The 24694-nt window shown below is 37.6% G+C and overlaps 1 long non-coding RNA gene across 8 annotated transcripts in view; it reads left to right on the forward strand.

Moving 5' to 3' along the window:
• Positions 1-22976: 22976 nt before the first annotated feature.
• The window catches only part of LOC112976102, a 68339-nt gene continuing 66621 nt past the window's right edge, over positions 22977-24694 (forward strand). For 7 of the 8 annotated variants that reach the window (XR_003256897.1, XR_003256893.1, XR_003256890.1 and 4 more), the window contains exons 1-2: positions 22977-23293; positions 24489-24564. This is a non-coding gene — a long non-coding RNA (uncharacterized LOC112976102). The remainder of the gene's footprint in view (positions 23294-24488; positions 24565-24694) is intronic. The other variant, XR_003256892.1, reaches the window with a different exon arrangement.

Here is a 24694-nt window from a genome sequence, read left to right on the forward strand (position 1 = left end):
ATATTGGATCTTTTCCCTTGCTTCCAGGGATTTTTGTTAGCATGCTCCAATAATTTCCAGTATCATTGTAGAAAATTATTTTCTCCTCTTTTTTCAGGCATTTTATTAATCTGATTGAAGAAGTTGGTAATCCCCATAGMATTTACCACCTCCTTTACTAACAGTGGGGTTCTGTAGTTTTAATTTTGTATTTTAATTTTTTATGTAACTTCCATATTTGTTTCAAAAAGAGGAAAAGATGCATGTTCTTATGGATCAAGAGTTTTTCTGCCTGGTTTTCAAGACTTTGAAACCAATCCTTTGTATGGACTGTTCACCTCCTCTCTTGCGGTCAGCGTAGCAGTGAAAAGTTGTGCCAATTATCTCTCTTAAGTATTAGCTGTGCCTGGGTAGGTAAAATCGTAAAATGCTTTCAAGTCCCTCCGCATCAGTCTTTGAAGGCCACAGTTTCATTTGGCTTCGTCGCAGACTGCAGAGGGGAGGTCTCTGCCCCTGCGTGTTCAGAGACAGATCGAGATCTGGAYGCAGTCAGTTGTTTCTTGCTCATCCTGTTCCCCAGGCTTTTTGGTGGCAATCCCGGGCTGTCAGGTAAAATGGTTGCTGTGAACCTGCYGCTCTGATCCCCCTGTTTTAGCAGCAAAAGTCAGTGGTAGAGGACATCTCACAGACTCCTCTCTGAGTCTTTATGTTTCTTTCATGTTTTGGCTGTTGTTTAACCATCCGTAGACCTCGTGCTGTGATTGTAAGTGCTCCACTTATCTGATCTTTTGACTGAGACTTTTTTGCTGGTTTTTATTTTCTTTTTAAAGACTTGCTCACTTGGGATGCATCCTTTCCAAGCTCATCATTGGCCCAGCCCTACTTCCACTATGCACAGGAGTAAAATATTATGAGATTAGGCATACACAACGGTGGACACATTTTAAAATCCTAGCTGAGAAATTTCTCTGCACTTTTCAGTAATCAGATCATCCCACTAAAACTTCTTCTGTGCTTACACCTCGTTTATTTATTCATTTCAGGAGTCCTTCATACAAACCATTCTCTCAGCAAATGGGCTAAATTTTATCACAGCAGTTTGCAGCTATTTCGAATATTTCATGAGATGAAATCTCTGAAATGGTCAGCTTCCAGATYGCTATCAGAAATAGTTCTAAAGTTTAAATATATTAAGATAGAAGTCAAATAGAGGCAAGATCTGTCTACAGAAAGTAATTAGCAGCTAGCCRTATTCTGCATCAATGCCATTTCTGAATCTCCTCAGAAAAACTGCCCACAACACACATCCGTATAAATGCATGAGATTTACAACTGAAGGAGATATCTGGGTCTTGCCAAGCAAAAAAGGAAGAAAGCAACCTGGATGAAAGCACCCAAGAGCACTGCAGTGCTTGACAAGACCCCAATCTAACTATTGGGATGAGCGTCGAGGCTCTCATGTCTGTAACAGGAGTTTAACTCCTTTCCTTGAAGGGCAGTCACCTTATTCTTGAATAGTAGSAATACTGTAGATGCTGGTCGCACATCTTCTCTGAGGATTATCCACTAAGTGGGGAGGAGAGATTGCCCTACCTCTGATTTTCCTGAATTTGATTTTGACGTAGTCCAAAAGTGTGGCCAGTATCATATTTCATTCCAGTGCTTCCAAAGAAAATAGCAAAAGTTAGTTTAAGTGCTCTCCTGCAGACACTGGTGAGTGCACCCTACTCGCAGCTATAGGGATTCAATATAAAGGAGCAATGCTCTGAATTTGGGGCAAGAGGGTTTTTTTCGACAATTTGAAGTGGACATTTCTCAGTTTYGGTGGACATATGCTACTGTGAGATATAAAAAATTCATTTGCAGTAACATTTGTTTTGAATTACTAGTTGCTAAGCATTCTGGTTTGTTTTACTGTAATCTGAGATTTTATTTGTTTTTCCTCCTACAAGTGCTGTATGGATTTTTAGGCACGTTGTGTAAATATGCATTGTGTAGTATAATAAATAAGATCTCATTTACTRGCAGTACAATGGTAATTGCTGGATTGTGGGTGTTGAATGGCTGCTGAAATGCTCCAGTTATGGAGAAAGCAACAAAGTGTCCCCACTTTTTCTTGGTTGCCAAAGTGATGGGTTARGAAGAGCTAACCTGATGCATTTTAAGGATGAATGCTAAAAAATGTAGAAATCTCCCAAGGATTCAGGTATCCGTTCCCTTTTCTCAGGCTTTGTGAAGCCTGCCAAGGGAGCTGAATTCAGCAAAGGAAAGAATTCTGACAGGCAAATGCTAGAAAAATGGAGCAGGTGGTTTGTTTTTCAAACAGAAGGTGAACATTGTCAGTCACTCCACTTGCAAGCAGCAGCGCTGAGATATAAATAAGCTAAAGGAATAAAGTGGCAATGTTGCTAGCAATTAAAAATTACTTCAGCATCTASTTGTTAAAAGTGAAATGGACTGGAGGTTTATTTCAGGGAGGTGGAAACRGTGCTTATCTTAGGATGTAAATATGTCGTTTTTATTAATTTTTAAAGCAGTAGCACAAGTGTGCAGATACAGCAGTATGCCATTGTCTCTTGCATAAGGAGAGATATTTTTTGRTGGTTTCAGTGCTTAATACAGTCTTTGAAACTTTCCTTGGAGAATACAATGGAAAGTCATTGCTTTACAGTGTTTATTTTTTTAAGCTATACATCATTTCTAAAGTTCATAGTTTTAAAAGATTTTGTGTTGAGTAATTAAAAAAAATAATTAATACATTATTAATGAAAATATGAGGATTGTTTTGTTCAAAAGCCTTTTCAGTTGGTTCCAGCAAGYCTCTAATAAGGAAGTGACTATATTCAGATGAGTACAACTGTGATTAGTCCAGAAAGCTTTTTCTACTGCCTTCATGGGGAGAATGTGGAGAAGTGAGAAATGATAATGCCATTAGAGTTTACACACAGGTCCACACTCAGCAAAACTGGCAAGCATGAAGAGAAACACCTGCCTGAGTACTTTGCTGAATCAGACCCTTTGCTCCCATCCTTGAGGTTGATAGTGTGGCTGTTTAAATAATTCTTCCAAATCCCGCTACAAATGGAAATTTATTATAGCAGGTGTAACTAATTTGGCTTCCCCTGTACATCCAAGACTTCTTTTTTGGTGTATTTTTTCCTGGTAAGGTAGTGCAGTTCAATGTTTTATTTAATTTGCAATGTCTGTGAGTGCTGAACCTCAATCTGGAAAGGAAGAACAACCAGAAACCTTGTTTCATTATGTAGCTTTCATAATGCCAATTTTTGAGAAGCATTGTGAAGTAATAGAAAATAACTGTATGGTATGTTCATCCTTTTAGTACATACACTAAACGCACACACCTAGCCACACAATTATTTAGTGCTGTGTTGTTGTAAGTGACAGGTCCACAGATCCAGTGGGTCTGAATGCCAGAGGTGCTATTTTGACGCCATACCCGCAGGTGCGGTTCATTCCCCGGAGGTGTCCTGCCAGAACTGCAGGTAGCCATATGTCGATAGGATACGAGGTCGCCCGTGTTAGTGCCAGGCAATGCTCTTGTCCAGCGGCGTCGATGCCTGGGACGCTTGTCCCAGCCTGCCCTGCCGCGGCGCCGCGTTCCTGGGCTCCTCGTCCCTCCTCTGCCACTTCCGCTCTCCTTTTACCATCCCCTCGGTTGAAGCCCTGCCTCCCGGGGCAGCAAAATTAAATTGTTCAGAAGACTTCAGTCACCTTGGATTGAATCAAAATGGCTTAACCTAACTTGACACAGAGAAAGGTTGACAGCTCCATATCACAGTACTGTTTTATCGTAAAGTTATTTGTCTTACTTCCTTGGATGTTACAAGTTACTGATTAAAGCTGAATGATTCTCAAGCCAATCTTGAGACTGTCTAATCTTATTTTTGCTCTTACCCATATTTCACATTTCTGGCATTTTATCTTGCTATATTGAAAGTGGGAAGTTTCTTCTCAGRTTTCTAAGTTTTCTTTCCTGCTTGTTGTCAATATTTCCATGTTGCCCTGCTGTTATGACTGTCCTGTTGATTAAGGAACATTTATTTTCATAATATATCACTCTAAATATGCTTCWTTTTTTGGTCCATTAACTGGTAGAATATGTAAAGCAGAGCATGGTGAATATTATTTAAGAAATGAAATACCTCTGACTGTGTGCCCAGATAAAAGAAAAATAATATGCTTTGACTGCAYTTATGCCATCTTTTATAAATATGTACAGTGACTAAGGGAAGCATTTTTTGCAGAAACAGCAAATATTATATACATATTAGAGAATTTTGAACTTGTTGGAGTATGTGAAAGCTGTACTCTGCTAGTCACTAAGAAGAAGGTATGGCTCATTAACTGTAAATAATATATGATGGATCAACGTTTTCATAACAACTTTGAATTTCACTAACTGTGAGTGGTGCACAGCCCAAGCACTTGTGCCAGAAATGTGCAGGTATAATCCTAAATAATTTAATATAGTTTGAAAAATAATAATAGTGCCATGGATATCTTGTGTGTAGAACAAGAAGCTGCATTAAGTAAGTAAAATAATTTCTAGCAAGCTATCTATTCGTAGTGCTGGTCCAAACTTGATTCACATATATATGTCACTTGATGGAACAGCTCAGGTGCTTGATATTAAGCATAAGATTAAGTGCCTCACTGGGTCAAGACCCTTTTTGATAATACCTTGTCCTTTGGGCTATGTTAATTCATTTTCTGKCTGATTACAGTGGCGCATAAGGAGTGTGAGATTGCTTTCCACTGGAGTTTTCTCCCTGTGATAGTGCTGTGTGCATCTTTTGAAGGTTATCTGCCCAGGATTCATCATCTGTGGTGCTGTGAAATTCTACTCCCCATATTTCTTTCATGAGTCATGATTTATACATTTCAGCTCTATTCAGAGCTGAATAGAAGCAGCAGTTTTCTGTCTCATTTTCTTGAGTTCTTGAAATTACTTTTCAAGCTGGGACATGTTTTGACTTTTTTTGCCAAATCGGCTGTTACATGGAGGTTGCATGAGCGTGCTGGAAGTTCTTCTGTTAGTGGGATAATTCCCACAGGTTTACATGTGAAACCTGTTAATTGAGAGGATGTGATGAGCTAAACGAAATTATTGTTGAAGCCTGATGTACGAAAGGTGTATTGTCTGTTGGAGGTGAGAAATTTTTCCATTACYGTCTTTGCTTCAGGCAGTGCCCGGCCACTGAGCTGGCGCAGGAGAGGAAGGTGAAGTTGTGTTGTCGTGTGAAATGCTGGTGCGGGCTCTGCTTGGGGCCGCAGCAYGGCAGCCCTTTGGTGGCTCTGCCTGCTGATTTGCCAGGCTCGCTGTTGGCCTTGCAGAGGGAGAGTCAGGGTCTGGAGTCTGGTCTGTCTCCACAAAGCAGCTCTCAGTTGGTGACCCATATTTGTAGGTCCAGACTCTCAAGTGATCTAAATCTTTTTACAGTCGTTAGCTTTCTGGCATTTGAGACCAAATGCAAAGTATTGCGTATTAACAAGAACATGATTCTGTTTCTCTGCAGAGAAAACTGCACACATTTGGATTTCCATCCAGTCTACTTGAGATTTTTGTCAAATAATATGATACTTTAGAGCAGATAATTCTTCCTTCTTGCACAGCTTTTAACTTTCCAGGCTTTCTTATAAGAGAAAATACTTCTTTAGTTTTAGATGCTCATTTTTCCCTTTATTGTCTTTCATTCTCTGCTCACAAAATCACTCAAACATGCTAGACAGCACCAGCTGTCTCTTAGGAATCTAAAACTCTTTCTCAATGCTCATCAGTAGATCAGCTACAGACCAAAAAAACAGGAAATACATTATTTATGTGTTCCATTCCTTTTGAGCTGCCAGGTCCCAAATTCTGGGAGGTGCAACCCCTATTGAATTTTCCACATCTCAATGTAAATTGCAGCACACTCATATTAAAAATTCTGAAAATCTCAAGAATATTTGTGTTACTGGATCATCATTGATCCATTTTTTTCACTATCATAATTTCCCATCAGCCCATCTACAGCCTTATACTAAATTTACCCACAGCCACAGAATCAATTTAATCTTCAAATCATTTCTGATATCCAAGTTATTAATCAATACGTGCCTGAAGTTCAGTTTGTGAGGCCTAAATATCTATATGGGGCATGGGATGGAGAGGTAGATAGTGTTTTTTCTGTTTTCTTTATTTTAATAATATAAATTTAAAAACAGAGATGGTCCCAGTCCTGCCTATATCTCTACCTCTATCATCTCTACCTCTCTCTTTATAAAAAATCTTTTGCCTGCAGAATATCCTTGAGTAATGGAAAAACCGTGCATCTGAATAGAGGATAAATGAGTAAGTAAGCATTTCAAGACGTGCCTCATAATTAAGGTCCATTCGATAAAACTTTTAGATGTACCCAAGTTGTATATGTATTCCAAAAAATTCTACCAATTTTACTCACCTTTTGCACTCTGGAACTTTTGGAAGAAGCTGTGTTTTGTGTGAGGTGGTTGGATTCCATGAGGGATACCCAAGGAACAAGAGTAAAGTTCATTTGGTTTTCAATGCTGTAATGTATTTCCAAGCAAAAGGCTCTCCATGCATCAGGTTTCATGAAAGAGATGTGTTTACTTTGAGAACATGTAGTTTTGAATGGATTTCTAAACTTATGTGAGTTTTAGACACAATATTGTACAGTGGGAATAAATTCTGTCTTTTGATTAACTAGAATAATGGCATGATCCCTGAAAAAATTAAATTTCCATGCCAACAAAAATCTAGAGCAGCTTTTCTGGCAATATATATAAAATATATCACCATGCTTTCAGATAAACTCATAAAGTCCAGGGACACTTTCAGTGTTGAAATAGCCCTGAAGTTGAAAGATAGGTTTTAGAGTAACTAAATTACTTTGAAGTACATTTGGGATCTTGTATTATAGTTCAGGATTCATCTGCTAAAAACAAGCTTCTTACCAATGCTGCAATTGCCCTGTCAGTTTCTACCAATTCTTCAGCCCTTAAAAAAAAGGGGGAGGGAGCAGGGGGAGAAAAGGCTCACACCGCTGATGGTTTCCTTGGAAAAGCAAAATCCCTAAGTGTGACTTAGATACAAGCATATATGACATAGAGTCTCACACAAATATGCACACACACATGCAGTGTTCTGTATTTGCTTTTATTGTCGTCTTGTTCTGTAGCAAGAGGTTAGCTGACCTGCAATATCTCTTTTCTCTGTAACACAAATGTAATTCTTTTTCATTTAAATGTTAAAAGACATACCTTGTTTCTCTATTCTCTCTCTCTCCAATTTCTTTTCCTTCTTAGTCTCTCTAAATAGGATATTTAAGTGATCCTATAAAATCTTAAGCAGATAAAAGTTAACTCTACCCAATATCGCCTTCAGGTTTATTGCTACTCCTGTGCTCAGTCAAAATAAATAAATAAGTTATCCCTAGGATAACCCTTGCAAAACTACTGGGTAAGTATGGCCATGCCCAAGTGTACATAACCGGTTCTGCTAGTGGTGGACACGAGATACGGAGCTCTTGACAGGCATTTTGACTGGAAGAATGTATATCAAAATACTTTTGGCTTGTAACATCCACACATGCCTTAAAAACAAACAGAGCAAAACTGCTATAGCTGTCTGTGCAATATTGATTTCCCTTGCTCAACCCAACCCAAGCTGCTTAATCTTCTGTAATAAACAATAGTTAACTCCCATGCAGTGCAATTCCCCTCCTCACGAAAGGCCACCACAGAGCCTGCATACAGCTTCAGGCTTATTTAAGCCTTGTTTTGCTTTAAAAAAACAGCAGCAAAGTAGAGTTTCTAGGTGCTGCATATTCAGCCTGCATTGATTACCACATGTACCTGTAATTACATGCCCTCTAACCTGGTGGGTCGTGCGATTTGTTTGAGCATGTTGGTGAAGGGTCAGGACGAAGCAATTGCTGACATAACTCCAGCATGACATGTGAAATATATTTCAGGAAGAACATTTCCATCAACAGCTGGATCAATTTTTATAGCAATGTAAGGACTGCATATTTATTTTTCAGGTTTTAATTAGCATTCCAGTGATCTTGATGGGCTTACTATGCAGTTCAACTCTACCTCCCACAAATGATGTGCTTGTAAAACAAGCCATTTCTTTTCTGTGCTGTGTTAGAAGAAAAAAGGCTTTATCTGCCACACATGCAGACAGGGCCATATCCTGCTCTATTTTAAAATCTCTTTGGAGTATGGCTGTCGAAGAGTAGAGGTGGTACACAGGCCAGGTCTCTAGCCACTCAGGTTTTGGGTTCGGTTTTCTGGGTTTTTAGAAGGATGTCAAGACTAACCTGACCTTTTCAATATAAAGGCATATTTCTGCTTCTCTGGTCTGTGGAGGTAGTCCTCAAAACATAAATTTTATGTCAGTGTTTTCTCTCTTTCTCTTTTTTCTTTTTCCTTGTTCTCCTTTTACATTCCCTTTGTTCTCATCCTGATCCATCTCCTTTCTCTCTGCTGTATTACACTGTCTCATCTGTGTTGTTCCTTTTGTCTGTCTTTCACTAACTGTCAGATATTGTCTCCCTCCTTCTATAGAGAGATCTGATGCATTTTACTTCAAATTMAAGTGCTGTTTGACTGAACACCATGGCATTAATAGAAAACCAAAGAAAAGACTCTTTCTGTCCAATCACAGTGATGAATCTTGGCTATTGTTTGGCTTTTAAACCATAGTAATAAAGCACAGTTATAAAACCACAGTGTTTTACGTTTATGTCCAAATTAGCAATATCGTGAGTTTTCTAAAGCTTTTTAGCTCCCCCAGGAATATCTGTATAATAGGGTACAAAAACATCACTATGATAGCTTAGTTTGATACTATGTGATTAGATAATAAAATATATAGATTTCACATATGTGACATCATTCTACATCTTTGTTAATCTTTCTGTGCTTGAGTAGTGTTGTCAGGAATGAAACAAAAAGGACAAATGTGGTTTTCACTTGTTGCAATAAAAAAAGTTAAATACTGTGGCATTATTAATGTATTCATTATATGCATTTTTAATGACTTATATCAAGAATAATGGATAAAACTAAGCTTAGATAAAGCAACAGAAAATGCTGTCTTGATTCAACATTATATGCATTTCAGGCAAATTTCAAAAGTTGCAAAGCTTTTTGTAAGTTTTTTTGGGATATTTTGCTGAAACTGAATTCTGTGTTTTAGAAAGCTTATACCCTTGAGGAATGRTATGGTACTGTAAGCCATATTTTAATAATGGTCTTGCTTAAATTTTATTTTAATTGTTATTGATCTGAAGTATGATGGATAAATGCCCTTTCTCTCCCAGTCTGTTAATTGACTCTGCTTCTTCAGAAGTCTCTTGTTCATCTGTTTTAAGTTCCAGCTGTTGCAGTGGTAGGGGTAGAGGGAACCCGTCAGCCTTTTTGCTTTTATTTAATACTTACAGGTATATGCATACACACATATATGTAGATGCCTGTAATTATATGAAGGCGATATATATATGATGATTGTGTATATGCTACATTATATAGTATCTGAAAATATTTTTAACGGCAGGGGCAATCAATCAGATGTATGTCAGTAGTAGTACTTTGGATTCAGATAGCTGGACAGGAAATAGGCCAGTATTTCTTTCATGAAGATGAAATTTCAACAATGTAGTATAGTTTCAGCAAAGTATAGTTTTTTTCAAAAAAAAAAAGGCAACTTTGAAAATGAACCCGTTTCAAATTCAAAGGCAAGAGCTTCCATCAAAGCTGTTGCTATCCCAGAGGAGATGAGAATGAGATCAGAGATCGGTGTGATAATCAAATGAGAATGAGATCACTGTAAGAAGCCTGAACACTAAATAAATAAAGCTGTTTTCTTGAAAGCAGCTTCAGCCAACTAGATATCTAAAATCCTCTTCATCAGTTTCACATCAGCTTCTTCATCAGAGGTTAGGTTTCCCCTGGCATTGTGCCTCCCTTCAGACCAGGATTATTTGACAAAAAAATCAAGCTTCTCAAGGCTATGATCTGCTCGTGTTTCACTGGGATTAAAAAAAGAAAAAATAAATAAATCTTGAAGAATATCATAGTGTGGGGAAAATATTTTTGTGTAGAGATAATTAAAGATAGCCATTTCACTGGAAATTCTCATGTTTTAACAATTTTTGCATCCCCCTATTGATCAAGAATACCCCAAACATCCATCTCTAGTGAAACAGAAAATTCAAGAAACCTTGATGTTCTAACACTGAACCCTGATGTTATAACTCTGAGCTTTTGATGTAAACTTTTCTGTCCCCATGAAGAACACTGAAAAATATTATTTTATTTTCTGAGCTGAAATGCTTTGGTCCATTTGACACTGACCTGCAAATCATGTTAATTCTGTTTTGCTCTGTGTTCTTGGTTCGTTTTGGTTCATGTGTTTATCTTACCACAAATGCAAAGATCTTTGGCCAAACTACAGCTGTGGTGGCCCACCACTACTTTCTTGGGAAGAAGGTCACGATGTGTCAGTGTGGTTTAACCAAAGATCAAGCCCAGAGGTGTCTGAGCTTAGTGGCAGGTTAATGTCAAACTGGTGCACATACAAAGTCTTGATTTCAACAAAGCATTTTTATTTGTGTTGAGTCAGCCTATAATGCTTCTCCTCTTCCTCATGACTGAAATCTTTTGGATATTTTAAAGGAATAACATAGCTGAAGGTTGGAAGAGAAGTCCTCTGTCTCATAATTTTTTTCTCTCTTTTATTCAGTGCCTCTGGGGACAAAATAGAAGATGAGTATTTGGGGGATATGATTTTCAATTGATTCTTTTAACCTGGCTTTTCTTATGATCAATTTTCTTTCTCAGTTCCTTAATGCCTTTCAAGACCTCATGCCATAGGAAGTCCTTGGATTAAATCTTAATTTCATGGAAGTCAGTGAGAGTTTTCCTTCAATGACTTCTGTGAAAGTAGGATTTCATACCTCTAGCATCTGCAAGTCATTGCATTTTCCAGAGCAGGGATTCTTTTATCTTGTTGAAAGACCACTGAACGGAGACAAATGGCTGTCTTCAACTTTATTCCAGCTTGCTTAAGCTAGAAGTTTCTTTTTTCTCTMATACTGTCAATGTTATGTATAAGCCATATTATTTGAATCTTGATTTTGAGTATATTCATACTGAGCATCAGTATGGCTTCATATATATGCTTCCATCTGGAAWATTCTAATTTATTCTCATTTTATATTTTCTTACAAAAGAATGTCTTTCCCAGCTGCACGTTAGCAGCACAGAATTTGTGGATGCAGACCATTGCACCAAAACAGAAACGCTGACACCTACTGCTAGTTTGCAAGGCCATTTTTTAGRTAGTAATCATTCTTTTCAGAATGAAGCATGAAACAATCTCATTTTGGAAAGTTCATTTCAAGTTTCTACATGAAAAACGGTTTGACTGTCAAAATCTTAGGTAACTTGTACCAGAAGAAGACACRTATCTGCTGTATACACCTTACTTTGAGAGTTAGAATAATTTAAAGTAACAATCTCTATGGGTCATAAAATTTAAAAAATAAATAATATGAAATTTTTGACTTTGATAGAATCCTAATTTGACCTATTTTCACTTTTTCAAGAGATTTTTTTCTTGCTCTTTTGTTTTTTACACAATTCTTCAGGAAGCCCACACTGGARAGGATTGGGTGTAAACATTTTTTTAATAGTTGAATTTTTAATGAAAATAAATTAATAAACAAATCTTTTTTTAGCCTTGCTTAACTATTTAGATTTTAGTAATAGAAACTTTCCACTTTACCATTGCTCTGCCATTTACAAATGGCAGGTGAGCCAAGAGAATAATCAGAACCATGGGACATCATCTGCAGTAAAAAGAAAACGCTTCAATAGCAGCCCAGAGACATTGATGCAGATTGATGATGATCAAGAAATCATTTGTCTGGACTGTGGCAGCTGCCCTTCCACAAAGGACTGCCTACAGGGCTAAAAATGTAAAGGGTTTTCAGTAAATTGCAGCTGCTTTTGAGGCCTTTATTGACTCTTGCTTGTTGTGTGTCAAAGTCCTATGTATTTGTGACACAGCAGTGTTGTTGTGAAAGCAGATGGCCGTTAAACTTGCACATAGATTTACAAAGGGTGAGGGTGTTCAGTTCCTAGGATGAGGCAGGCGACCAACAAAAGTGGCACAACAATGCTGGAAAATAAACTCGACTGTTCCAAGAGGTTCCTTTTATCCTGAAATGAAGGGATTCTTTAATGAAAAATGACAGAATATGGATGAAAGAGTAAGTGCTTTGTTGTTTTCAATAAGACACATTTCCAATGACTCTCATAAAAGAAAGCCAAGCTACAAATAAATAGGCACCACAAGAGGAGAAGTGTGCGTACATGTGTGTTGGGGGGAATGTTACAACAGGAGATCTTGGGCTATTCATAGTTGCAAAAATTTGTAAGTGGAGGTGTACTTGATCAGCTGCAGATTCTTACATAAACTGCAGTTGTCCACTGCACAAACAAACAGGAGCAGTGTGAACCCCAAGTTATTCTCTTCTCAATCTCTGCACTGACTTTCCTACTTTCCTCTTGGTGCCACTGAAAGTACTTACAGACCTAGGATACTTGCAATATCATCCAGGACCCTCTTAACTAAAATGCATCTTGTCTAATACCCCATCAAGGTATTAACTAATCCTCTGGAAGAATCTTGCTTTCGTTCCTAAACTGTTCTCCCTTTCCCCATTGTAGAAACAGACTATCATTCACCTTCAGAAACAACAATGTAAGTGGTAAGGTGGAAGAATGTTGTGTGTATCTAATTATTTTAATCACAGATGTCATTTCAGGGAGGGAGAAACAAACCAAGAAGGAGATGCAGTCAGGAAGGCAGAGAGGAAATTATTCTTGTTCTGCTGAAAACTGAAACATTCACATCCCTCTCTGGAGCCCACTGAAGTCAGGACAGTCTATCCAAAGACTTCAGTAAGCTTTAACACTATGGTATGCTTCATTTGCTGGATTGCATCCAAGCTATATATTTACATATTCTGCAAAAGTAGAGTTTATGCTCTCCTGTAGTACAATATAGACAGAGAGGTTTTTGTTGTTACTTTAAAAAGCACTTGAAAGATGGAAATGAAAATGGTGCTTAAACCTTATAAAATTTAAACTGTTAAGTCCTGCAATAGTAATTTAGAAAGTAATTCTATTATGTTCATCAAGCTTTCTCATAGGCAATATTAGTGAAAATATCTTTGTCATCAAAGTCACATTCAGTGTACTATAATTATAGCAGAGGAGAGAGAAGAAAGCTTTGGATAAAATTGGCATAGGAGCTGACAGACAAAATGACAAAATAAAATAACATTTGTTTGGTTGCCTGAAACAGAAAAGATCCTTTCAGGTTATTATGAACTTAGACATTAATTTCTTCAGATCTACTGCTAAAAAAGGCATACAGGCATAAAGACAGAACTTATCATAATCATCATTTTCTGTAAAGGATAAGTAGATAGTTTTGAAGGAAAGTATAGCAAAAGAGAAGAATATCCACTTTCAAGGAATATCAATCAAAGAATCTAGGAAATAATTCTGTCTTCTCAGTAATAATGATAATAAAAGAACACCTATAACAGCTCTCTGCAGTATGTATATCCGTGGAAGAAAAAAAAAATGGACCTCTAACAGACATTATTTATGGGTATCGGGTTTTTTTGTTTTCTTTTTTCTTGTTTTTAATAATCTTTTCATATTGTCTGACAAAGAGTGGATGAGGTCAGACACCCTGGAGAAAGGGGAAAATGCTCCTTTAATAAGCTGCAGTGCCTTTTCAAGGAAGAAAATGTTGCAAAGACTCAAAGCAATGAATTGGAAAGAGAGAGACAGCAGGGATCTGGGACCAGTCAAAGCCTCTCCAGAGATGGAATGGACTTCCCTAAGGACCAGCTAGGGCAGCATGGAACTTGCTACAACTCAGTGAAAAAGGCAGTGAGTTTGTGTTGTCCAGAAACAAGGACCTACCTGGAAAGACACAGTGAAAGGGAGAGAGTTCTACAAATCCTTTCTTTTTTCTATTCTGTCAGACCCCATCACTTAGAGTTTTCTTTATTTAAAAAGTCTATTATTCCCAACCACTTTCATGATGAATTTAAGTTGAATGTTAATGGTAGAGGTTAGAGAGAGCAGCTGAATGTTTAGTTTAGCAGCCCATGGTTGCTTCTTGTTACCGACTTTGAGCAAACAGCAATGTAGAGCCATAGTTATCTTTTGGTGCATGAGGATTCAAGAGCTAGGCAGTTTGCTGTTGTGGGTATAGTATTCTRCTTACAGAGTTTAGCTTTGCTTTGGAGTTGAAGCTCAGCATGGTTAGCTGTAGAAAGCGAGGTCTTGATTCCTACTGTTGTATTCTGTGTATAGTTGCTAATATAGCCTACCATTTGCAATTATATTGGTGTGTGACATTTAGACTGGGCTGCAATGTCTGGCGAGAATACATTGGTCTTGGTTTACAAAGCAGAAATATTTGAAATAACTGAAGGCACTTTAGCTACGGTTCTATCAAGAAAAGAGAAAGAGCAGAGGCTGTCCTTGCTTGGGAATTTTCTCTTCCCTGTCTCAGCCAGTGCGCATAAGGCGCCATTCTCTGGGAGGGCTGCAGACTTCCCAAACTGCTGACTGCATGGGTAACAAGGTGAGGATACTGACATTTATCACCAGGCTTTTGTGGCATATTATGATTTCTCATGACTGGGAATTAATAAACAGGAGCATTATTATACGTAGTTAGACACTGGTATACACGAGTTATGCACTAAATTACACTTAGTTTAAAAATTCAGGCTAGTTGAATGAATCATATGTTTCCTGAAGGTATCTCTTTATCCTGCCAAAATCAGTTGCAAAAACTGCTCCTTTGTTTGCATAGAATCTGTGTGCATTTAGTGCGTTTTTTCTTTTTCTTTGTGTGTGTATGTACTAGGAGTAGATCTGATTGTACCACTGCAAATTCAAACCTACTTAATTCTTCTGATTTTTTTTCTCCATTTACATGCATAAAACTGGAATACGGTTCTGTTCCCAGAATTGTAAGCAAAGCTTCTTATTTATCGTAGCATAATAACTAACATTTTAGATGTATATCTTATATTGGAAACTAAATATTTGATTTACAGTATAGTTTTATATATAGGTTTTTTTGGAGTTTGCAATAGCAGTGGTTACTGCTGTCTTAAACACTTATTGACAAGGATATATCAACTAAATTCAGAGACTTTTGATGTCTACCATGGAATTTGGACAAAATTTGATCCATACAGATTTCAGTGGAAGCAAAACAAAGATAGTTTGAGGAAACTTTTATATCACTGGGGGGGGGGGGCGCTAATGATTAGGTATAAAGAAATAGAAAGAACAAATAAATTCAGTCATATAAAATGCAGAAGGGGCAGAAGTAGCAAACAAAATCATAATATTTTCACATTTGCTCATGTGCTGCAACTGATTGCATAAGTTCTAAATTCAAACCTTGTCTCTTTGAAGGTAGCAGGACCTTTAACTTTAGTAGATGCAGGATTGGGCTCTGCGTGTTCAACTAACACTAATTTATACTGAACAGAAAATTCTCAGTCTAACAAGATGTACAGGAAAGTATGTAAATTAAATCACTCATATAAAGAAATTCTATTTACATCTTAAATATGTTACATCTATTTATATTTTGTTAGCCCATTAAAATCTAACACCTCTGTGTAATATACAGTGCTGTGTAAATCAAGTGGTGATCTACACAGTATGCCATATCTCAATGTTATTTAAACATTATGTCCAAGATGTATTATAGAAAAATGTTGTCAGCAAAATATTCCTCAGTCCCTGCAGTCTTCTTTACACTTGAAAGAGCAGATATTCAATTTATCTGATGAACTGAGAAACATCACTGGCTGTATTCACAGAAAAATAATCTTGAAAAAAAGAACCTAAACTTTGTGATACATATTAGATACTGTACCAATTTTTAGTTTACCTACTCAAGAGTTTTATTGCAAATTTTTGTAATGCATGATAAGCAGTGCCAGAATAACACGCGCACTGGGAATTGATCTTTTTGCATTACTCCGAGCTGCAGATTGCAGCTCATTTCCCTTCCATTTGAAAAAACCTGTCCAAGGTGCACACCAATTCATCGTCCTGCTCGCACAGTGGGAACAGACATGAACTTAGCTTAACGTGAACTGAACAACGAAACAGTGTGGTGAAACTGTGGTGTGGTCCTTGCAGATTTTACTGTGTCTGCAGGCAAAGCACTGAGCTTTGCAGGTAATTTGCCCTGCAGCAGCAATAGACCCAGCAACCCTGTTTCTCCAAGAGCAATTCCACTTCTGCTTCCATTGCCGGGATGAGAGGGAGGGAAACTGCCTGCTGCCTGAAGCAGCAACAAGTGTGATCCGGCTTCTGACAGCAGAAGAGGGAAAAGGGTGATGTGTCCCGGTAGTCCTCTGCTCTCTAGGACTGATCACCATCTCCTTCCTTCGGGCCCAGAGTGAAGCTCTGGATATTCTCCATGAAAATAGTTTCTAACTGTGCAGCCCAGCTTTCTTTGCATGTGATGAGGCATTGAAGTTTAAAGGATAACTTTTAATTTTATCCATCTTGATTAGCAGTAATCATAATGATAATAGTTTGTGCTCTAGACAGCACTTTCATCCAAAGATAGGCAATTTTCTGCATTGTTTGTGAGGGACAATTGAGGAGTAAGCTTATGTGGTTGCTTATTGTTAAAGAGCTAAAATTTAAATGGCAGGTTCATGAAAGAAATTGATTTAGGGTGCTGGATTCTTCAAACAGGTACAAGTATTAATACTCATAAAATCCATAATGTGGTTTAACCCTGAGACATTTTAGGGAAAAATTGACTCAGGCCAAGTTTTAGGATGCCAGACTGGAGAGAGATTTTTTGAGGGATGCAGGAACCAGAGGCCAGGAGTGTTATCATTCCCACACTTCATGTGGTGACCTAGTGTTGGTGGGGGGGTTTTGGAGAAAGTTGGCAGTATGGGAGAAAGGATTGTAGATTCCGAGTACCACCACCATTTTCCACAAGTCCTAATGGATGGCAGAATATCTTGAATACTGCTGCTTTTTCATGCCAAAAAGAAGGCGTAAATGGCTGAAAAAGATTGTAAAATTTCTATTACAATTTTTTCTGGGAACTTGAGGGGGTTTTTTTTACTACCTAGGAATTTTCATGGAGAGTAGATGCTTTATGTTAAAAATACATTTTTTTAAATAAATCATAATAATTAGAAATAAAAAATAATTGAATATAACTCCACAAATTAAGTTTCAGTTTTTTGTATGGGCTATTTTAAAAGTTCAAATTTAAAATTTAGAAGCATTATCTGACTGGCACTCRATATCATCCTTATGGCCATTTCTTTAATGATAATAAAAGAAGGATTTGAGAGAACAGAGATTGTTTAAGAGAAGGAGAATGATGTTGATGAAATGAAGGCAAATAAGGAAAAAGAAAATCTAACAGTGGTCTCTCTATGAAAAGGCAATAGCAAATAGGGCTTGATGGACAAATGAAAAAGCTTTTAAAATATTGTGGGCACTTAAAATTTTTCTTTTATGAATAGGTTCCAGTAAAGGAGGTGGTCAATAGTACCTTACTCTATGAATAATTTGCCTTTCAGTTCAATTTCTATTTAGTGAGAAGAGGTAATGGTAGAATTTGACCTTATTTATGTATATCACATCTCTATACTTATCTGTACATACTTTCATACGAGGCTAAAGTATCTGACGTTTATATATAAGGCCTTTTATAAATGTTGATATGGAAGACTAGCAAGAATTAATTAGGCTATTGAGAGACCTAATTAAAAGTTTTACTGATTTCTGACAGACATGAAAGAATTGATGTAAAAAAAAAAAAAGCATGGTACCATAGGCATAAGAACATAGTGCTGCACCTTTATACATACTAGTCTGCTTTTTCTTTCAATGCAATAAGAATAATAGTTAACTTTATGGTACATTACTTTTAGCTTTGAAAGTGCGTCATTTAAGGAAATAAAATTTCAATATGAAATGCCTTTAGTTGTGCTAGCAAAGTCATATTTTGGTGACAATAAACTTGTTAAGATACCTGTAAGATTAATGCTTGAAAGCACTGTGATTGTGAGGATAATGTTATTTATGAATGGTATAAGTGTAAAGTTACTTGATAAAGATTATTCAAAATATACTGTAGAGTATATGAACTGTGAACGGAGCTTACAAATGCCTATGTAAATTGGATGCTTGTGGCATAGAGGAGCACATCTGAGAGTAGTGGTTTCAACAGTACAAGATCTCTATATCCATCTATATCCATCATTCATCTTATTCTTGCCAAGCAAAAGAATGAGCACAGCTGTCAGTTTTTCTTGTTGTTGATAATAGTATTACGCTTAGATCTTCTCATCGCTGTGTGCAAGCATGCAGTATTTGCTATAACAACTGCAATAGCAGTCGTGATTGAGAGATCAAATTCCAGATGCGCAGTAAGTTTTGTGTAACTTGAACTGTCTATCACCATACAGCAGAGAATACTTCAAGCTTCAGCTGCTCTAGCAGTCAGTCATCCCTGTAAAGATGCCTTCTTCCTAGGTTTTTAGGGAAAGCGGCAATGTGATGCCTGCTTGCCACCTCAGTGGGGTTCCTCTCGGATGCGCCCTTGCTTCCTAGGTGCTGGGCAGCAGCCGGAGCAGAGGGCTTTGGAGCTCAGCAGACCGTTTTTGCTGACCACCTTCCAACAAAAGCCACTCAATTGTCTGTTATGACTTTAAGCAGAGAACAGCGTTGTTTTGGCAGCAAAGAAGAAATGATGAAAATTAACACAAGTCCCAGTGGCCTTAAGTGGTATAATGCATTAATTCTTTACATGTGARGTCATTGTGGGCAATACTGTCCATGGCTGAGTAATTAAACCAGCTGAAAGCTAGTCCTTGGAACAAGTTCCAACTTCAGATGTGCAATGATATTATTTTAGAGGAAAAATCCCCCACAGCACACTTGGGATAGTTTGAGATTTACATTTGAGATTTTCATCCAGTCTGTGGCTTCTAGTAGGAAACAACATTTGCCAAGAATATTAGGCAAACTGTGATTATATGCATTAAAACAGGCAAACTGGAATTCTTCTAGCATATTTTGAAAGCCTGTAACAACTTGTTTGACTTTCATCCTTTTCTTTACATCATCTATATATGTTTAGTTTTCCCTTTTTTCCTGCAAAATGTAATCTGAGTTCTCTTACAGTTCATATTAATGGTGTATAATGAAGCATGATATATCCACAAATTTTCTCTTTTTTTAGCTGTTGACAAAAATGTTCTATTCTTTATTCGGCAAAATTTGAAAAAAACTTGCAATCTTGGATTATTCTTCCACACTCTATCTTCATTATTTGGATTCTCATCACTCAAAAATACAATTATTTTTCTCTGCTAAACACACACACATGCACAAAGAGTCTTTAGTTTCAGTAACACTTTCTCATGAGCTACTTAAATCTCCATATGTGTGTTTCATCAAATCCCATTTACAGACTGCTAAATATAAAATCTTTCTGTATCTATTCTTTCTGGCACATCACTTGTTCTTTTGAATGTGTTCCGCTGATTACATTATTCTTCCACATGTGGTGTCTCCCTCCAGTGCTCTCTTGATCTCATCTTCTTATACCTATGCCCTGCACTGAGCTTCATCTTCACATTTTCTTTGAATAGTTTTTAAATGGTCTTCATTTTTCTTTCCTTTCACCCACCTTTTGTTCTATCTCTATTATCCCAGTATGTATCTATTCCTCCCTCATGTATAATCCTCTGACCRTATAGTTTCATCCTGTTTAGAGTGTTAACTCCTCAGGTTAGTGACCTATCAGGTGCATTTTTAAGTGCTATGGTAGCAGTGAAGAAGTAACAGCCACATTTCATGTGATATCAAGTGGTTCAGAACATATCATTTTTATGCCAGATGAATGAGGATAGCAATTTTTATATTTTTTGCCACTACAGCACCTGCCAATGCACAAAAAGAATCATTTTATGAGTTTCACCAAATAGGCCTATAAACCATAACTATGGGGGTAACTGAGAAAATATAAAAACTCAGTACCTTTGGAATGGAACCATTCATAAATACATACAAATAGTCTATTCCTGCTCAGAAAAAAAAMCATTTCACAGTGCTATCTGCCAGATTAATATACCCAGAAAGTATCAAAAAGTGACAAGACAGGGGAATTTTTCATTCACTTAGACACTACTAAGTTCTGACTCAACCTTCAAACCTGAAAGTCCTATTGAAAATTTCTCTTCTGAAATACTAGACCAAATTTATTCTTAATGTTTCCATCATATGCAAGAATTTTTCTGTTCAAGTCTGTGAAGTTACGTGCTCAGCTGTGCTGGTACTAGAATCTTGTCCAAGAGGAGGCACACTGATTTATTGAAGGGCAGGTCTGAATCCTTTCTGTGACTGCATATAGTGAAGGCAACATTAATGATGATTTAAATGATTAAAGGTCTGTTTCTATTTTTACTTATAGTGAAGTAGCTTAGGAGAAAGGGAAAACTTTGCAAGGTATAAATCTGCAGGTGTGAGCGAGGGGGAGAGTGTGATGTTAATCACATAATTCTCCCACTTCAGGGGAGACTATTCAACAACAACAAAGTTTTCTCCTTATGTGTATGAGATCTTACTTTGTGCATARTAAGATCTTGTCTGTTTTTCTGCTGCATCAGGATGAGTGAGCCAGACTGTATAGCTAGAGCTGCTCCAGTTACACTACAGGCAAGACAGGAATTAGAGGAGGTCTCTATCTTTGTGAAAAGCTCTTCAACAAATGAGGCCTTTGCAGGCTATAGGGACATGTGTTGAAGGATAAAGTTGTGTAATTTGGATGTATTTAAACCTTAACAGGACAAAGCCCTGCGAAACCTGAACTACTTCCAACAGGAGCTGGCCTAGATAACCTCCAGAGCTTCCTTCCGACCTAAATTATTCTGTGATTCCACAATTCTATCATAGGAGTGGATTTATTTTAAAAACAAAAAGTCATTCTGTCATCATACACATTCATATCAGGAGCTTCCTGCTAAAAATGTCTACCAGTTAGTAATTCATACTTACTGTGGAGCTGCATATGTTATGCATACTTACCTCCAGGGAATTAAAAACATGCCAAAGCTACTAATAGGACTAGACACAAATTTTTATATGGACTAAAATGTTTCATATACAAATGCAAATATTTTGAATGAAATTATATCAAGTATTATTAAATAATAGCCACTTCTGCAGAGCTGGATGAGTGATAACTTCAGGCTATAGGTAAAGCTGAACTTTTTGAGAGGTCGACATTTTCCTCCCAAATTTGAAAAATCAAACATTTTTGTGAATCAGAAATCCAAAATCATAATCGGAACTTTGGAAAATGATTTCATAATGTATTGCTTTTAACCATGTTCTTTTTCTTTCTTTTTTGCCTTTGTACTAATCCTAAATTTCTCATTATATAAAGGGATTGGAACCAGGATATTTTGAATTAGATGTTTTTGTTATGTAGATGCCAAAATGAAAATGCTTCTTTTTTTTTTTAATATTTTAACCAAGAAAAATCAAGCAAATACAGATGTTTTCTGCATGAAAATCCCATATTTGATTAAATTAGTAGTTTCTATTCAAAACATGTTTTGGTCAATTTTAATAGTGGGTTTCTCAAGGTCAGTGTATCTCATTGTCTGAGTCTGTATGTATCTGTAAATGCAGTTTAAGTGCAGCTAGTACTACATGAAGTGCTGGACACGCGGCCATACCCCTGCGCAGGTGCAATCAGCCTGTTGTATGTGCAGGACCTGGACGAGAAGCTGCAGTGTTTCCTGAACTACCAGTTCCCGGGGCCATCCTGGCAGAGCAGCCGGTTGGAAGCAGAAGCTGAAACCAAGTGATCAGAAACAAGGGCCAGAGATTAATGAGGAAAACACGAAAACAGCAGAGAGCCTTTCACTGTCTCAACAGTAAAAGCAAACATTGTCTTTATTACTGGTGATAGGCAGGTAAGAAACTGGTAGTAGCTAGCATGTCCTATCCAGTTTTACTGTGTTTGACTTTTAGGTATAGCACTTGAGAGGGTCTAGAAAGTGCCTCAGAGTGGGGCTGCCATAGTAGATGCCTCAGCTGAGACTTCTTCTTAGTAATGATGATAGTTAATTTAGTAGTGTCTTGAGCCAGACTGGATGTAAAATAAAGTTCAGTTATACTTTATTTGAACTGAATCTCCAATTTGTCCTGCTCTAGCCAAGGTTATATTACATTGCTTCAGAGACTGTCTTCCAGTTTCCTTCAGCTGGGAGAAATTTAAAAGTATGTGTATTCCCTAATGCAGCTGCCCAAAACTGCTTCTGGAAAACTGGGAAGTAGTGATGTTTTGGTAAATGAAGCTGTCCTAAATCAGTTTTCTGTACRTTTTCCTGTTATAAAGATGCCAGCAATAACACAGGAACACACAGCACTGTTGTAGCTTTTCTCTGGCTCACATGCAATTTTCGCAGTCTGTACAAGGGACGTACAATGTTATTATTTTACTTTGTATAGTTTGGCATCACAGTAGCAGTAGAAAAGACCCCATACTACATATAGATGTGCTGATTCATTTTATAGTTTTATCATCCTGAGCCAGTACTTCAGTCAGGAGATATGGGGTGGACAACACAGTGGGGGAAAAAATATAAAGATAATTAACAGCAGGAGCACATTTTTGTTGGAGAGTTTAATTTTTTTTATTTTTTTTTAAGAGGAAGCTTGGTAGTTGCTGATATGGTAAGCAGGATGCTATATACCAAAAATTACAGAATAGGCATACCCTAATTAGCTGCAGATATCCTAATAGCCAAATGATATGCTTGACTGAATTTGAGTGAATATTGCATCGTATTTGACTGTGAACCACTCTCCTCTGCCATCACAGCCAGGGAAGCAGCACTGGCTTTTCGGTGGGACTTGCCTGGTGAAGGGGGCCTGTGTCTGTCAGCGTGCTGAGGCCGAGTACTGAGTACCTGGTACTGAGACCRCTGGACGCCCTGTCGGCTCCAGCTGCCCACTGCCGAGCATAACGGTGCGCCTCGATGGACTTGAGCTCTGGGCAAACGGTGGCTTGATGACACAGTCCACAGGACGCTACATTAATGGGGTAGCCTGGAAAAGGATGCCAAATTTTGGTGGAAATGCCCTCTGTACCTCAAAATGAAAGAAGGTGAGGTGCCGTTTGTAAAAGGTCTGCACATCGGCAGTCTGCGTGCGGTGGCATTTCCTGCAAAGGCCAGGAAACAGCACTTCGTTTGCGGGCAGCCTCGGGAAATAGTGTGAAGTTTTCTTTTTGCTGCAGGATTATCCAAGTCCGTTTGCTCTCGGGATGAGATTACCATGATGCCATTTGTAGGAAAATGCATCCCTGGCCCATTCAGAAGCTGGAGGACTGCACAATAATTCCTTTAGAGCATTAGTATGTGCAATGAGTAGATACTAGATCAGCRCTTTTTGACCTGTGATTTTTAATCRGTTTCTGGATGGAATTCAAGATATTGATCATAACAAATAATCTGGTATGCTTTAGAGCCAGCGTACCTCAAGAATTTTCTCTTTGATTGCTGAATATTAGCCACAGTTGAGGTTTGCAAAGACAGTCAGCTTGAACTTTCATAATATAAGTGAAAGAAAGGGAGTAAGATTCTGGATAGTATTGCTGCAGGAGAACTGGGGCTTGGAACTTGCCTTCTAATCCTGGGTCTGTGATAAATCATTTATGAGGAATAACATGCAACAGAAATGAGATTTAGCAAGCCCTTGACCACCTTTGCAAACACGTTCCCCTTTCTTTTTCTGATATTGTTGACTACAGCATGGATTGAGATGGATAGTTTACATTAGGTTGTGATTTTAACTTAGGGACAGGATACCAAGAGACTTTTTCTGGTGTTTATTTCTGATTTTTAGGGCCCTTTTTCCACCAAAAAACATGGTATTAGTTAATTACGTATTAGCTTCAATACAAGACTTGTCACTAAGCAGAGCCAGAGTTTCAGCCATATGCCATTTTTCTGTTAATCTAGCAAGATTTCCATATTTGTGTCCATTTATGTGTCCATTTACACTTATTTTGGTGTTTTTCATATTCATATGCTTCCTAACCGATCTCTTAAAGTATTAGAAGTAATTACTTTTTACTAATGAGAGAAGGTAGCATTTAAAACATCTGGTATGTGTTTTTCATTTTATCTATTAATTTTGAACACTTTTCCTCATACGTTWGTCAGGCAGCTAGTCTTACAAATCATTAATATTTCAGGACTCAGAAGATTAATTTATATATGAATTTGGAGACAATTAAATATTTTCATCCATCAGTAAATAGGACTCTGGGGCACAAAGTTCATCCTTCTTCTGTGCAGGTAGYATCCTGTATCACGAAAGTCAAGAATGTGGCTCTTTGGGCAGTGATTCCTTTGGGAGCTGGTGTAAAAGCAGGTGAGTTAGTTGCATAACTAGGATCAGAATAATCCTGTTTCTAGTATAACTTGACATGGCACCATCAGTTGAAGAGCTATCCCTTTACTGAAAAAATTCACCATGGGTCAAATTTTCCCAGCTGGTATTT

The sequence above is a fragment of the Apteryx rowi genome, unplaced genomic scaffold (genome assembly GCF_003343035.1).
Source record: "Apteryx rowi isolate R43461 unplaced genomic scaffold, aptRow1 scaffold_70, whole genome shotgun sequence".
NCBI classification, from domain to species: Eukaryota; Metazoa; Chordata; class Aves; order Apterygiformes; family Apterygidae; genus Apteryx; species Apteryx rowi.